Source organism: Triticum aestivum, chromosome 4A (assembly GCF_018294505.1).
Source record: "Triticum aestivum cultivar Chinese Spring chromosome 4A, IWGSC CS RefSeq v2.1, whole genome shotgun sequence".
Classification (NCBI taxonomy): Eukaryota; Viridiplantae; Streptophyta; class Magnoliopsida; order Poales; family Poaceae; genus Triticum; species Triticum aestivum.
In genome coordinates, this window is record NC_057803.1 from 466,316,638 (window position 1) to 466,334,684 (window position 18,047).

Below are 18,047 nucleotides of genomic sequence, written 5' to 3' on the forward strand. Positions count from 1 at the left end.
TCAGGAACTGAAAAGACGCCTGACTTCTGCTCCCGTGCTGGTACCGCCAGACTTCTCCAAAGACTTTGTTATCTACTGCGACGCCTCGCGACAAGGACTAGGTTGCATTCTCATGCAAGATCGACACGTAATTGCTTACGCTTCACGGCAATTGCACCCACATGAGGAGAATTATCCTACTCATGATCTAGAGCTTGCAGCCGTAGTCTATGCACTTAAGACCTGGCGACATTACCTCCTCGGAAATCGTTGCGAAATATTCACTGATCACCAAAGTCTGAAGTATATTTTCACCCAACCGGATTTGAATCTCAGGCAGAGACGTTGGGTTGAATTGATCACAGACTTCGACTTAGGAATAACCTATACCCCAGGGAAAGCCAACGTTATGGCTGATGCGCTAAGTCGTAAATCTTATTGTAACAACCTGATGTTACAACAAAGTCAACCGCTTCTCCATGAGGAATTTCGGAAGCTTAACCTTCACATTGTACCTCAAGGTTTTCTTTCCACCTTGGTAGCAAAACCTACTCTTACGGATCAAATCATCGCTGCCCAAAAGCGAGATAAGGGAATATCTAAAATCAAAGAGAACATTGCTAGCGGAGGTGCTAGTTGTTTCTCCACCAATGATCATGGTGTTGTGTACTTTGAGAACCGTCTAGTGGTTCCCAAGAACCAGCATCTACGGCAGCTGATCCTTAAGGAGGCTCATGAATCTCCTCTCACCATTCATCCCGGTAGCACTAAAATGTATCAGGACCTACGCCAGAGGTTCTGGTGGACTAGGATGAAAAGAGAAATTGCTCAGTATATTGCTAATTGCGACGTCTGTCGTCGTGTAAAAGCAGAGCATCAACGGCCTGCTGGCACCCTTCAACCCTTAGCTATTCCTGAATGGAAATGGGATAAAATTGGTATGGATTTCATTACCGGTTTTCCCAGGACCAAAAGAGGGAATAATGCTATTTTCGTCGTGGTCGATCGTCTTTCCAAGGTAGCTCATTTCCTACCTGTTCGCGAGAGTATAACCGCTAGTCAGCTGGCAGACTTATACATCTCCCGAATAGTGTCCCTTCATGGTGTTCCTTTGGAAATCAATTCGGATCGAGGAAGTCTTTTCACCTCTCGATTTTGGGAAAGTTTCCAAAATGCTATGGGAACTCGTCTCTCCTTTAGCACCGCCTTCCACCCTCAGTCGAGTGGTCAAGTGGAACGCGTCAATCAGATTCTAGAAGACATGCTTCGAGCCTCTGTTATCTCTTTCGGAATGGACTGGGAGAAGTGCCTTCCATTTGCCGAATTCGCTTACAACAACAGCTATCAATCTAGCTTGGGTAAAGCCCCTTTTGAAGTCCTCTATGGACGACGATGTCGAACACCCCTTAATTGGTCAGAGACCGGGGAAAGACAATTCTTTGGCCCGGATATGATTCAGGAAGCAGAAGAACAAGTTCGTATCGTTCGTGAAAAGTTGAAAACAGCCCAATCTCGTCAAAAGAGTCAATATGACCGAAAACATAAGGCTATGACTTTCGAAATTGACGAGAAGGCTTATCTTCGGGTCACCCCTCTGAAGGGAACCCATCGCTTCGGTATCAAAGGCAAATTGGCTCCTCGTTACATTGGACCCTTTCGCATTCTCGCCAAACGAGGAGAAGTTGCCTACCAATTGGAACTACCTCCGCACCTCTCCAGGGTCCACGATGTCTTCCACGTTTCTCAACTCAGGCGTTGCTTCTCGGATCCTATCCGTGAAGTGGACCACGAAACGCTTGATCTCCAAGATAATCTTACATATCGAGAGTACCCCATTCGTATCCTCGATCAAGCCGAACGTACCACGCGACGTCATAATATCAAGTTTCTCAAGGTTCAATGGTCGCACCATTCTGAGGATGAAGCAACTTGGGAAAGGGAGGATCGTCTTCGACTTGAATATCCCGCCTTCTTCTCGGAGGAACCCAAATCTCGGGACGAGATTCTTTTGAGTGGGGGTGAGTTGTCACACCCTAGCTAGTCATGCATTAGAGTGTTGCATCATGTTTACTCTTTCATCAGAAACTTGAAATGGGGATGACAGAACCCCCAGTCCCCTCTGAAACCAACTAGGGTTACTAAAATAATTTTTCAATGAACCTGAAATGCCCTTCTAAAATGCCCATCATTTTTGCCTTGGTTCAGAACCTCTGCCAAAAGTGGTGCACATTTTCCTAGGCCATCCTAAGGTTTTTGATTTAAATCATAAATATTTGAATTTGGGCATTTAAAATAATATAAAATATTTAAATGCTCAAATATCTCCAAACTAAAATGTTTCATGTTGGAAATAATCCAACTATGGGCCAGAAATAGTTTGGTGATTTTTGGAGTTGCCTAGGTATTTTATTTAATTCAACAAAGTTGCAGATATATTAAATAAAAACAGAAACAGAAAAACTAAAAGGGAGAAGCTTACCTGGGCTCCTCCCTGTGCAGCCCAGCCAGCTGGCCGGCCCAGCCAGCAGCCGGCCCAGCCCACCTCCCTCCTCTGTCGTCTTCGTCCCGACAGAGGGAGGGGAGTGTGGCCGGCGCGCGCGCACGGCCACCGCGCCACGCCACCTCTCTCCCTGCCTGCCTGCCCTCCCCTCCTCGCCTCGGTGTCCCTGGACGACGCCACGCCTCCCCCCCTGCTCTCTCTCACTCTCCCCCGGCTCTCCCCTCGCTCTCTCCCTCGCCCGGCCGAACACCACCGTCGCCGCCGTTCGCCTTAGCCGCTGTCTCCGACCACCCCTCGCTCCCCCGACTAGCTCAGGAGCTCCGCCTCGACTCCCTCTTCCTCCCCACCGCTCCACAGCTCCCCGGAAGCCCTGCATCGCCGCCACGTCGCCGTTCCCCTCTTCGGGCTCCGACCACCGTCGCCGTCGAATTCGCCGTCTCCAGCGCGTCCCCGAGCCCGCTTCGACGCCCACTGCAACCGCGGTGAGCTACGCCACCGTTTCCCCCTCTCCTTCCCCTCGTTCCCTCACCGTAGCCTCCTCCCCACCACGGCCGAACCTCCGCCGTCGCCGAGCTCGCCGTCGACGCAGCTCCGGTGACCATTTGGTCACCCCGGCGAGTCCAACGAGTTCGCAAGACCCCGTAGAGCATCCCTAGCGCCTCGCTTTGCTCGACTTCGAGCTCCAGCACCGCTCCCGTGCACGACCGAACCCCGGCGGCCGCAGCCGAGCTCGCCGCCGTCGACCCCGGCCACCCCGACCCCAACGGGCTCCGCCAAGAGCTGCGGGTTGCCCTCAGCTCCACTCCGGTGGCCTCCGCGGTCCATTTGGTGGCCGAAATGGCCAAAACCACTCCCGCCGCCGCGTCGGGCTCGCCGGCGACTAAACGCCGGCAGCCGACTTTGACTTTGACCACGGGTGGGCCCTGGTTGACTCCCCTGAGTCAATGACAGATGGGGCCCAGCCCTGTTAATTAAACAGGATTAGTTTTAATTAAGTTTTAATTAAAATAATCACCCTGACATGCGGGACCCACTGTCAGGTTTGACCCAGACCTGTTCCGTTGACCTGCTGACGTCACACTGACGTCAGGCTGACGCAGTAATTGAATTTCTGGATTTAAATTAAATCAGGAAATTCCAGAATATTATTTAAACTTCAAAAATTCATAACTTTTATTCTGTAACTCCAAATTGGACAAATTATATATGAAAAATGATCAGAAAAATCCAATCTATCCATCTGTACTATTTTCATGCATGATCAAACAAGTTAAATTGATGTTTTAAGCAGAACAAGAAAAGGCACTTTAAAAGGCCATATTTGAATTTGGAATTTGAATCTTTGATTCAAATTTGTTCAAACCCTTCTGGCTTTAGTTGCATTAGCCCAACACACTCATATTGCCATGTTTCATGCATGCATCATATTGTTGCACATTGTTTGGTGATGCTTGTGTATCGATGTCCTTTGCGACAGGTTCTGTCCCCGAGGAGTACCGCGATTACCCTAACGAAGAACCGTATCCGTGCATCGAACCATCAGGCAAGCAACCAACCATTTGATCATATCGATACAATCCCATGTTCTCGCTCCTGCTCTCTTTTACTGCATTAAGACAACGCGATTCAAACTGCTGTGTGCTACGGTAGTTGAACCCATTTCCTCTGCATGACCTGTCATTGCCACAGTAACTAGATGAAACCCACTAGCATGTGTAGGAGTTGATTGAGCCATATGTATGTGTTGTTCCTACCTTGCTATGCCTGCTATGCTTAGAGTCGTGTCAGGTCTGGTTCATCGGGGTGATGGGCTGGAGTGAAATGATTATGTTGGTAATGAGAGTGGTGTGGTGAACACGATTTGGTAAAGGTATCGATGAGAGGCCATGTAGGAGTACATGGTGGGTTGTTTCATTGAAGCCGACCTTAAGCACTGAGATCTGTATGTGTGATTTAAGAATCAGCTACTACCATACATTGGGCCCTGAAATATGACCCCGCTCGACTTCTTATTCACCCTAGCTCTCTGTCCAGGAGTTGCAAGTAGTTTCTGGTGTTTGTAGCCTACTGGAGGCCGTGGACAGCGCTGACCGTAGGGGTGGGCTGTGATGCGGTAGGTACGTGGCACGGTGTACCGAATACCCGTTAGGTATCTCGGGAACCCTGTTCACATCGTTCGGGGCCGTATGGGAAACCTCGGCCGGACTCCCTGCGGATGGAACCTGAATAGGCGATAAACCTGGACTAGAGGCTTAAGTGTTTAGGTAGGTCGTGGTCTACACCCACGTCGGCTTTCGCTTGAAGTCTGCCGAGCACATGTCGTGTGCAGACGCTAAGTGGTGAAAACATGTATGAAGAAGTACACCCCTGCAGGGTTAACATGATCTATTCGAATAGCCGCGTCCGCGGTAAAGGACTACTTGGTTGCCTATACAGTTCATAGACAAGTAAATGGGAACTACTAAAAGCCTCAAGATAAGTGTGAGTGCCGAGGATGGCTCTTCCGTAGGAAGACGGAGGTGGATCCTCGGTAGTGTATTGAAGTGGTGAATAGTGGACTCGTGTGCGCAAAACCATTTCAAGTTGGAGTATCGTAGGATAGTCTAGCCAAGAGTCAAAGCTGGCTTGCTGCAATAACTCCACCAACCCTTCTTGATACTATGCATGTATGTAGGATCTGATGTAAGTCTTGCTGAGTACCTTTGTACTCATGTTGCTATAATCTACATTTTTACAGAAGACGCTGCAACCCCTTCTGATGGGTTCTATGTAGACGTTGACATCAACGAGTAGGCTAAAGACCCAGGTGGTGACCCTGAGCTTGTGGAGGACCACGTAGTATAGCTAGGCTTTCCAAGCCTCTTTTATTTTACTAGTTGTCTGTACTCAGACAAGTTACTTCCGCTGTTGGCTTGTATGACTGTATGACTTGTATGTTGGGTCGCGAGACCCGTACCTTTGTGTATGTTATGTATGGCTCCCTGAGCCCTAAATAAAGTACTTGTGTCATAGAGTCATGTTGTGATGCTTCGTTGTATTTGCACATATCGAGCATATTGTGTGTATGATTGAAATGCTTGGTATGTGTGGGATCTGACTATCTAGTTGTTTATCTTTAGTAGCCTCTCTTACCGGGAAATGTCTCCTAGTGTTACCGCTGAGCCATGGTAGCTTGCTACTGCTCTGGAACACTTAGGCTGGCCGGCATGTGTCCTTCCTCGTTCCTGTATCTGTCCCTTCGGGGAAATGTCACGCTTTGAGTACCGGAGTCCTGTTAGCCCGCTACAGCCCGGTTTACCGGAGTCCTGCTAGCCCAGTGCTACAGCCCGGACCCACTTGCTGATGACCGACACGTTCGAAGCTGGGTCATGGATGCCTGTCCCTGTAAGTCTGTGCCACTTTGGGTTTACGACTAGTCATGTCAGCCCGGGCTCCTTATCATATGGATGCTAGCGACACTATCATATACGTGAGCCAAAAGGCGCAAACGGTCCCGGGCAAAGGTAAGACGACACCCGTGGGGATACCGTGCGTGAGGCCGCAAAGTGATATGAGGTGTTACCGGCTAGATCGATGTGACATCGAGTCGGGGTCCTGACAGACGTTCCGTGGAGTTTCTGGACTTTTGGAGTTGCGCATAATAGGTCTCTAATATTTGCTCCTTATCCAGACCAGAATTCCAGCTGCCGACATTCTCCCTCTTTATGTATACCTTGTAAAATAAGAGAGCATAGCCATAAGTATTGTGACATAAAGTGAAATAACATTCCATAATGCAATAAATATCGAAATAAAAGCATGATGCAAAATGGACGTATCACAAGTATCTGCAACTACAACAAAAGTATTCCTAACCATAGCATGAAACATATGGATCCAAATCAGCCCCTTACGAAGCAATGCATAAACTAGGGTTTAAGCTTCTGTCACTCTAGCAACCCATCATATACTTATTACTTCCCAATGCCTTCCTCTAGGCCCAAATAAGGGCAAAAGTGTTATGTAGTCGATGTTCACATAACACCACTAGAGGCTAGACAACATACATCAACTAGCTTCTGTCACTCTAGCAACCCATCATCTACTTATTACTTCATCAAAATATCGAACGAATACCAAATTCACATGACTACTAATAGCAAGACTTCTCCCTTGTCCTCAGGAACAAACGTAACTACTCACAAAGCATATTCATGTTCATAATCAGAGGGGTAATAATATGCATACAGGATCTGAACATATGATCTTCCACCAATTAAACCAACTAGCATCAACTACAAGGAGTAATTAACACTACTAGCAACCTACTAGCACCAATCCCGGACTTGGAGACAAGAATTGGATACAAGAGATGAACTAGGGTTTTGAGATGAGATGGTGTTGATGAAGATGTTGATGGAGATTGCCCTCTCCCGATAAGAGGAGCATTGGTGATGACGATGGCGATGATTCCCCCCTCCGGGAGGGAAGTTTCCCCGGCAGAACAGCTCTGCCAGAGCCCTAGATTGGTTCCGCCAAGGATCTGCCTCGTGGCGGCGGAGTTTCATCCCGAAAGGTTGCTTCTTGTTTTTTTCTCGACGAAAGACTTCATATAGCAGAAGATGGTCATCGGAGAGCCACCAGGGGGCCCACGAGGTAGGGGGGGCGCCCCCACCCTCGTGGATAGGGTGTGGTCCCCCTGGTCTTCATCTTTGGCGAGGATTTTCATTATTTATTATAAGGTGTTCTGTGGAGTTTCAGGACTTTTGGAGTTGTGTAGAATAGGTCTCTAATATTTGCTCCTTTTTCAACCCAGAATTCCAGCTGTCGGCATTCTCCCTCCTTATCTAAACCTTATAAAATAAGAGAGAATAGCCATAAGTATTGTGACATAATGTGAAATAATAGCCCATAATGCAATAAATATCGATATAAAAGCATGATGCAAAATGGACGTATCAACTCCCCCAAGCTTAGACCTCGCTTGTCCTCAAGCGAAAGCCAATAACAATAAATATGTCCCCATGTGTAGAGGTAGAGGCGTCGATAAAAATAAAATACGGACATGGAGGCATCACGACTATTCTCATAACAGCAACATATATAGATATTGTCATATGATTACTTATGTTCAAGTGATGATCTATTCACAATGCAAAAGTATGAATCAGAAACCTTATTGAGAACCAACAAACTATAACCTCAGTCATTGAAGCAATTGCAATTTATCATAACATCAGAAAGAGTCTATGTCAGAGCTAAAAAAACAAGTCCACATACTCAACTATCATCTAGTCCTTCATAATTGCTAACACTCACGCAATACTTGTGGTTACAGAGTTTTAATCGGACACAGAGAAATATAGGGGCTTATAGTTTCGCCCCACAACCTTTTACCTCCAGGATAATGTCAACAATAATAACTCATGCCCCCCTACATCCAATTAGATATATATATCAGGTTCTTTCCAACATGCTGGGCTTGCCAAAGGATAAAATGAAAAAGGAAAGGTGAAGATCACCATGACACTTGCATAAGGTAGAAGATAATAATAAAAGATAGGCCCTTCGCGGAGGGAAGCAGAGGTTGCCATGCGCTTTTATGGTTGGATGCACAAAATCTTAATGCGAAAGAACGTCACTTTATATTGCCCCTTGTGATATGAACCTTTATTATGCAGTCTGTCGCTTTTATTACTCCCACATCACAAGATCGTATAAAGCTTATTTCTCCCACACTAATCATACATATTTAGAGCAATTTTTATTGCTTTGCACCAATGGCAACTTACTTGAAGGATCTTACTCAATCCATAGGTAGATATGGTGGACTCTCATGGCAAAACTGGTTTAAGGGTATTTGGAAGCACAAGTAGTATCTCTACTTGGTGCTGAGAATTTGGCTAGCATGAGGGGGAAAGGCAAGCTCAACATGTTGGATGATCCATGACAACATACTTTATCTCAGATATAAGAAAACATAACCCATTACGTTGTCTTCCTTGTCCAACATCAACTCTTTAGCATGTCATATTTTGATGAGTGCTCCCAATCATAAAAGATGTCAATAATAGTATATTTATATGTGAAACCTCTCTTTCCTTATTACTTCCTATTAATTGCAACGATGACCAAAGCTATGTCTGCCAACTCCCAACAACTTTTAATCGTCACACTCTTTCTATGTGAAGTCATTACTATCAATAAGATCAATATGAACTTTTGTTTCTTCTTATTCTTTTTCTCTTTTCTTTTTTCACCCAAGATCATAGCAAGAAAATCAAGCCCTTGACTCAACACTAATCTTTATTATATAGCTCACGGACTCGATTACATAGAGAGATCATAAGGCAAAACTCAAAACTAGATCATGCCATAAACTTTATTCTACTAGATCAAAATACTACTAATAGGATCGAACTAAGGAAAACGGTAAAGATAGGAGTTGTGATTGTGATACGATACCGGGGCACCTCCCCCAAGCTTGGCAGTTGCCAAGGGGAGTGCCCATACCCATGTGATTATATCTCCTTGGTTGGTGAAGAAGGTGGAGGTGTTGTTGACTTAGTTGATGGCATAGACTTCTCGCTTAATTTACGCTTGAGGACAGCATTTTGATCCCTCAGATCATCAATCTCCCACTCCAGGGTTAATATCTTTTTGCATAGGTCCTGCTTATTTTCCTGCAAGAGACGAAAAGGGATAAACTCGAATTTTGGTTTCTTTACCCTATCAGGGAGACTTGACTTTTTGAACTCCACGTGCATATCCCCAGGTTGAGGTAATGGGGCTTCATCTTCATCTGAGCTCGTCTCCTCCTTCCCATTGGGTTCATAGTCCTCTTCTTCCTCCGTGGTCCAACCATCGTGCTCCACATCTCCATAGACCTTAGGATTAGCTAAGTAATCATCCACATAGCTTTCTCCTTCCGAATCCTGGGAAGACATGTTGATCTAATCTACAGCGGGACAACTCGAAACAAAAACAGAGGATAATTGCGTGATACGGGAGTCAAAACCTTCGGGAGAATATATAGTGAATTTTTACCGACCAAAATACGTATCGTGCAGGAAAACGGAGTCCGAAAGGCACACGAGGTGCTCACGAGGTAGGGACCCTCATGGGGCCCTCGTGTCCTTCCCGGACTGCTACTTAATTTTATATTTTTCTAAATATTCCAAAATGGAGAAATATTGCCATAAAAACTGTTTTGGAATCGGTTTACTTACCGTACCACATACCTATTCCTTTTCGGAGTTTGAAACATTCTGGAAAGTGTCCCTTATGTATTCCTCCGGGGTTACGGTTTCAATAATATTGGTTTCAACATTTATGGGATTACCTGAGATATAATGTTTGATTCTTTGACCGTTTACCACCTTCGGATTTGTGCCTTCGAAGTTGTTGATTTTTATGGCACCGGAATGATAGACCTCCTCGATAACATAGGGGCCTTCCCATTTAGAGAGAAGTTTCCCTGCAAAAAATCTTAAACAAGAGTTGTATAGCAATACATAATCACCTACATTAAACTCACGCTTTTGTATCCTTTTGTCATGCCATCTTTTAACCTTTTCTTTAAACAACTTGGCATTTTCATAAGCTTGGGTTCTCCATTCATCAAGTGAGCTAATATCAAATAACCTCTTTTCACCGGCAAGTTTGAAATCATAGTTGAGCTCTTTAATAGCCCAATATGCCTTATGTTCTAGTTCGAGAGGTAAGTGACATGCTTTTCCATATACCATTTTATACGGAGACATACCCATAGGATTTTTATATGCAGTTCTATAGGCCCATAATGCATCATCAAGTTTCTTGGACCAATTCTTTCTAGACCTATTGACAGTCTTTTGCAAAATTAATTTGAGTTCTCTATTACTCAATTCTACTTGACCACTAGACTGTGGGTGATACGGAGATGCAATTCTATGATTGACGTCATATTTAGCAAGCATTTTACGGAAAGCACCATGAATAAAATGTGAACCACCATCAGTCATTAAATATCTAGGGACTCCAAACCTCGGAAAAATAACTTCTTTAAGCATTTTAATAGAAGTGTTATGATCAGCACTACTAGTTGGAATAGCTTCTACCCACTTAGTAACGTAATCAACAGCAACTAAAATATGTGTATATCCATTAGAGGCAGGAAAAGGTCCCATATAATCAAAGCCCCAAACATCAAACGGTTCAATAACAAGTGAATAATTCATAGGCATTTCTTGACGTCTACTAATATTACCAATTCTTTGACATTCATCACAAGATAGGACAAACTTACGGGCATCCTTGAAGAGAGTAGGCCAATAAAAACCGGATTGCAATACCTTATGTGCAGTTCTATCTCCCGCGTGGTGTCCTCCATAAGTTTCGGAGTGGCACTTGCGTAGGATCTGTTCCTGTTCATGCTCAGGTACACAACGTCTAATAACACCATCTACTCCTTCTTTATAAAGATGTGGGTCATCCCAAAAGTAATGTCTCAAATCATAGAAGAACTTTTTCTTTTGTTGGTATGTGAAGCTAGGTGGTATGAATTTAGCAACAATGTAATTAGCATAATCAGCATACCAAGGAGTACTACGAGAAGTACTTATGACATTTAATTGTTCATCAGGAAAGCTATCATCAATAGGTAGTGGGTCATCAAGAACATTCTCTAACCTAGATAAGTTGTCTGCAACGGGGTTCTCAGCTCCTCTTCTATCAACAATATGCAAATCAAATTCTTGTAGCAAGAGAACCCATCTAATAAGTCTAGGTTTAGCATCTTTCTTCTCCATAAGATATTTAATAGCAGCATGATCAGTGTGGATAGTTACTTTAGAATCAACAATATAAGGTCTGAACTTATCACAAGCAAATACAACTGCTAAAAGTTCTTTTTCAGTAGTAGCATAATTTCTTTGAGCATTGTCTAGAGTCTTACTAGCATAATGGATAACATTTAATTTCTTATCAACTCTTTGCCCTAGAACAGCACCTACAGCATAATCGCTAGCATCACACATAATTTCAAAGGGTAAATTCCAATCAGGTGGCTGAACAATAGGTGCAGAGACTAATGCTTTCTTAAGTATTTCAAATGCTTCTACACAATCATCATCAAAGACAAATGGTATATCTTTTTGTAATAAATTAGTCAGAGGCCGAGAAATTTTTGAGAAGTCCTTAATGAACCTCCTATAAAATCCGGCGTGACCAAGGAAACTTCTTATACCTTTGATGTCCTTGGGACATGGCATCTTTTCAATAGCATCAACCTTGGCTTTATCAACTTCAATACCTCTTTCAGAAACTTTATGCCCCAAGACAATACCTTCATTAACCATAAAGTGGCACTTTTCCCAATTCAAGACAAGATTAGTTTCTTCACATCTCTGCAAAACTCGATCAAGATTGCTCAAGCAATCATCAAAAGAAGATCCATAGACGGAAAAGTCGTCCATGAAAACCTCACAAATCTTTTCACAAAAGTCAGAGAATATAGCCATCATGCATCTTTGAAAGGTAGCAGGTGCATTACATAAACCAAAAGGCATACGTCTATAAGCAAAAGTACCAAAAGGGCATGTAAAAGTAGTCTTTGATTGATCTTTAGCCGACACAGGTATTTGAGAGAAACCAGAATAACCATCTAGAAAGCAGTAATGTGTATGTTTGCATAATCTTTCTAGCATTTGATCGATAAAAGGTAAGGGGTAATGATCTTTCTTAGTAGCCTTATTTAATTTGCGGAAATCAATTACCATCCTATAACCTGTAATAATTCTTTGTGGAATCAATTCATCTTTATCATTAGGAACAACAGTAATACCTCCCTTCTTAGGGACACAATGAACAGGACTTACCCACTGACTATCAGCAACGGGATAAATTATACCTGCCTCCAGAAGCTTTAGTATTTCTTTTCTTACCACTTCTTTCATTTTAGGATTCAGACGTCGTTGAGGATCACGAAACTGGTTTGGCATCTGCTTCCAAATTTATTTTATGTTGACATAGAGTGGGACTAATGCCCTTAAGATCATCAAGAGTATATCCAATAGCAGCACGGTGCTTCTTCAGAGTTTTCAATAATCTTTCTTCTTCATGCTCTGAAAGGTTAGCACTAATAATAACAGGATATATCTTCTTTTCATCAAGATAAGCATATTTAAGATTATCAGGCAACGGTTTAAGCTCAAACACGGGATCACCCTTAGGTGGAGGGGGATCCCCTAGGATTTCAACAGGCAAATTGTGTTTCAGAATAGGTTCCTGTTTAAAGAATACTTCATCTATTTCCCTTCTTTCATTCATAAACATATCATTCTCATGGTCTAGCAAATATTGTTCTAAAGGATCACTAGGAGGTACGGCAATAGAAGCAAGACCAATAATTTCATCCTTACTAGGCAATTCTTCTTCACGGTGTTGTTTACTAAATTTAGAGAAATTAAATTCATGAGTCATATCATCTAAGCCGACAGTAACAACATCCCTTGTGCAATCTATGGTAGCATTAACAGTATTTAAGAAGGGTCTACCAAATATAATGGGACAAAAGCTATCTTGTGGGGAACCAAGAACAAGAAAATCAGCAGGATATTTAGTTTTCCCACACAAGACTTCAACATCTCTAACAATTCCCATTGGTGAAATAGTATCTCTATTAGCAAGTTTAATAGTGACATCAATTTCTTCTAACTCAACAGGTGCAATGTCATGCATAATTTCTTTGTATAAGTCAATAGGTATTGCACTAGCACTAGCACCCATATCACATAAGCCATGATAACAATGATCTCCTATTTTAACAGAAATAACAGGCACGCCTACCACAGGTCTATTTTATCTTTAGCACAAGGTTTAGCAATTCTAGCAGTTTCACCGCAGAACTGAATAACATGCCCATCAATATTATCAGACAAGAGATCTTTAACAATAGCAATATTAGGTTCTACTTTAACTTGCTCAGGAGGTGTATATGTTTTAATATTGCTTTTACGAACCACAGTTGAAGCTTTAGCATGATCCTTTATTCTAACAGGGAAAGGTGGTTTCTCAACATAACAAGTAGGAACAATAGGATCATTATAAGTGACAGTCTTTTCTTCAACTTTAATAGGTGCAGCTACTTTTACTTCTATGGGAGGATGATATTTAAACCACTTCTCCTTAGGGAGATCAACATAAGTAGCAAAAGATTCACAGAAAGAAGCTACTATCTCAGAATCAAGTCCATATTTAGTGCTAAACTTACGGAAAATATCGGTATCCATAAAAGATTTAACACAATCAAACTTAGGTGTCATACCTGACTCCTTACCTTGTCGAGATCCCAATCTTCAGAGTTGCGTTTAATTCTATCCAATAAATCCCATCTAAATCCAATAGTCTTCATCATAAAAGAGCCAGCACAAGAAGTATCGAGCATGGTGCGATTATTTTCAGAAAGCCGAGCATAAATTTTTTGAAGAATTGTTTCTCTTGGGAGCTCATGATTGGGGCATGAATATAACATTGATTTAAGCCTCCCCCAAGCTTGAGCGATGCTTTCTCCTTCGCGAGGCCAAAAATTATATATATAATTGCGGTCACGATGAACAAGATGCATAGGGTAATACTTTTGATGAAATTCCAATTTCAATCTTCTATAGTTCCATGATCTCGTATCATCACATAGCCTATACCATGTCAATGCGTCTCCCTTCAAAGATAAAGGGAAGACCTTCTTCTTAGCAACATCATCGGGTATACCTGCAAGCTTAAATAATCCACAAACTTCATCCACATATATTAGGTGTTCATCAGGATGCTTTGTTCCATCTCCTGTAAAAGGATTAGCTAGCAGTTTTTCTATCATACCCGAAGGATACTCATAAGGAATTTCATTTTCAATAGGTTCAGTAGGTTGAGGAGCAACTCTTTGCTCTACTGGTCGGGGTGAAGATACCCCGAACAAGCCCCTCAGAGGATTACTTTCCATAGTAACAAGTGACAGTAAATTTCAGCACACTATATAAATTTTTCCTTACCAAATTCCACCTACCAAAGGCGCTTCACTCCCCGGCAACGGCGCCAGAAAAGAGTCTTGATGACCCACAAGTATAGGGGATCTATCGTAGTCCTTTCGATAAGTAAGAGTGTCGAACCCAACGAGGAGCAGAAGGAAATGATAAGCGGTTTTCAGCAAGGTATTCTCTGCAAGTACTGAAATAAGTGGTAACAGATAGTTTTGTGATAAGATAATTTGTAACGAGCAACAAGTAACAAAAGTAAATAAAGTGCAGCAAGGTGGCCCAATCCTTTTTGTAGCAAAGGACAAGCCTGGACAAACTCTTATATAAGGAAAAGCGCTCCCGAGGACACATGGGAATATCGTCAAGCTAGTTTTCATCACGTTCATATGATTCGCGTTCGGTACTTTGATAATTTGACATGTGGGTGGACCGGTGCTTGGGTGCTGTTCTTACTTGAACAAGCATCCCACTTATGATTAACCTCTATTGCAAGCATCCGCAACTACAACAAAAGTATTAAGGTAAACCTAACCATAGCATGAAACATATGGATCCAAATCAGCCCCTTACGAAGCAACGCATAAACTAGGGTTTAAGCTTCTGTCACTCTAGCAACCCATCATCTACTTATTACTTCCCAATGCCTTCCTCTAGGCCCAAATAATGGTGAAGTGTTATGTAGTCGACGTTCACATAACACCACTAGAGGCTAGACAACATACATCTCATCAAAATATCGAACGAATACCAAATTCACATGACTACTAATAGCAAGACTTCTCCCTTGTCCTCAGGAACAAACGTAACTACTCACAAAGCATATTCATGTTCATAATCAGAGGGTAATAATATGCATAAAGGATCTGAACATATGATCTTCCACCAATTAAACCAACTAGCATCAACTACAAGGAGTAATTAACACTACTAGCAACCTACTAGCACCAATCCCGGACTTGGAGACAAGAATTGGATACAAGAGATGAACTAGGGTTTTGAGATGAGATGGTGCTGATGAAGATGTTGATGGAGATTGCCCTCTCCTGATGAGAGGAGCGTTGGTGATGACGATGGCGATGATTTCCCCCTCCGGGAGGGAAGTTTCCCCGGCATAACAGCTCTGCCGGAGCCCTAGATTGGTTCCGCCAAGGTTCTGCCTCGTGGCGGGGGAGTTTCGTCCCGAAAGGTTGCTTCTAGTTTTTTTCTCGACGAAAGACTTCATATAGCAGAAGATGGTCATCGGAGAGCCACCAGGGGGCCCACGAGGTAGGGGGCACGCCCTAGGGGGGCGCCCCCACCCTCGTGGACAGGGTGTGGGCCCCCTGGTCTTCATCTTTGGCGAGGATTTTTCATTATTTATTATAAGGTATTCCGTGGAGTTTCAGGACTTCTGGAGTTGTGCAGAATAGGTCTCTAATATTTGCTCCTTTTCCAGCCCAGAATTCCAGCTGCCGGCATTCTCCCTCCTTATGTAAACCTTATAAAATAAGAGAGAATATCCATAAGTATTGTGACATAATGTGAAATAACAGCCCATAATGCAATAAATATCGATATAAAAGCATGATGCAAAATGGACGTATCAACAGCGTCAGTCCGGGTTAGTTCCATTCAAATCATGCAACTTAGAGTCCAAAACAAGGGCAAAAGTGTTTGGAAAAGTAGATACGACGGAGACGTATCAGGCTCCGCGAGCTCGATTGAGTCGGGGCCAGGTTCACTTGGACAAACCGTGAAGTGGAGCCGACCCGCTCGGTTCTCGATAGGGTCTTCGCCTCCCCTGAGTGGGACATTCTCTGCCCCCTAGCTTCGCTCCGAGCGATTACACGGATTGGCTCAGATCACGTCTGTGACGCCCCCGATTCAATCGTACACTAATCATGCACGCAAATGTGTACGATCAAGATCAGGGACTCACGGGAAGATATCACAACACAACTCTACAAATAAAATATGTCATACAAGCAATCATAATACAAGCCAGGGGCCTCGAGGGCTCGAATACAAGTGCTCGATCATAGACGAGTCAGCGGAAGCAACAATATCTGAGTACAGACATAAGTTAAACGAGTATGCCTTAAGAAGGCTAGCACAAACTGGGATACAGATCGAAAGAGGTGCAGGCCTCCTGCCTGGGATCCTCCTAACTACTCCAGGTCGTCGTCAGCGGGCAGCACGTAGTAGTAGGCACCTCCGGTGTAGTAGGGGTCGTCGTCGACGGTGGCGTCTGGCTCCTGGACTCCAGCATCTGGTTGCGACAACCAGGAAGAAGGAAAGGGGAAAAAAGGGGGGAGAAAGCAACCGTGAGTACTCATCCAAAGTACTCGCAAGCAAGGAACTACACTACATATGCATGGGTATATGTGTAAGGAGGCCATATCAGTGGACTGAACTGCAGAATGCCAGAATAAGAGGGGGATAGCTAGTCTTATCGAAGACTACGCTTCTGGTCACCTTCGTCTTGCAACAGGTATAAGAGAGTAGATTGAAGTCCTCCAAGTAGCATCTCCAAGTAGCATCTCATAGCATAATCCTACCCGGCGATCCCCTCCTCATATCCCTGAGGTAGAGCGACCACCGGTTGTATCTGGCACTTGGAAAGGTGTGTTTTATTAAGTATCCGGTTCTAGTTGTCATAAGGTCAAGGTACAACTCCAAATCGTCCTGTTACCGAAGATCACGGCTATTCGAATAGATTAAACTTCCCTGCAGGGGTGCACCACATAACCCAACACGCTCGATCCCATTTGGCCGGACACACTTTCCTGGGTCATGCCCGGCCTCGGAAGATCAACACGTCGCAGCCCCACCTAGGCACAACAGAGAGGCCAGCACGCCGGTCTAAACCTAAGCGCGCAGGGGTCTGGGCCCATCGCCCTGAGCACACCTGCACGTTGCGAGGGCGGCCGGAAGCAGACCTAGCCTAGTAGGCGTTCCAGTCCAATCCGGCGCGCGCCGCTCCGTCGCTGACGTCTGAAGTGCTTCGGCTGATACCACGATGTCGGGATACCCATAACTACTCCCACGTAGATGGTTAGTGCGTATAGGCTCGTAGCCGACTCAGATCAAATACCAAGATCTCGTTAAGTGTGTTAAGTATCCGCGAACGCCGAACAGGGCCAGGCCCACCTGTCTCCTAGGTGGTCTCAACCTGCCCTGTCGCTCCGCCACAAAGATCCACACAGAGGGCCGTCGGGACAAAGGTCCTTTCAGCCCCCAATCCGTGAATCACTCGCGGGTACTCTTCGAGCTGACCCGACTTTAGTCACCATCTGTATAGTATGTATGTATGTATAGTATATACCCGTGATCACCTCCCAGGTGATCACGGCCCGATAGTATAGCAAGGCAGACTGACAAGAATGTAGGGCCAATGATGATAAACTAGCATCCTATACTAAGCATTTAGGATTGCAGGTAAGGTATCAACAGATGTAGCGACAATGTCAGGCTATGCATCAGAATAGGATTAACGAAAGCAGTAACATGCTACACTACTCTAATGCAAGCAGTATAGAGGAGAATAGGCGATATCTGGTGATCAAGGGGGGGGGGCTTGCCTGGTTGCTCTGGCAAGA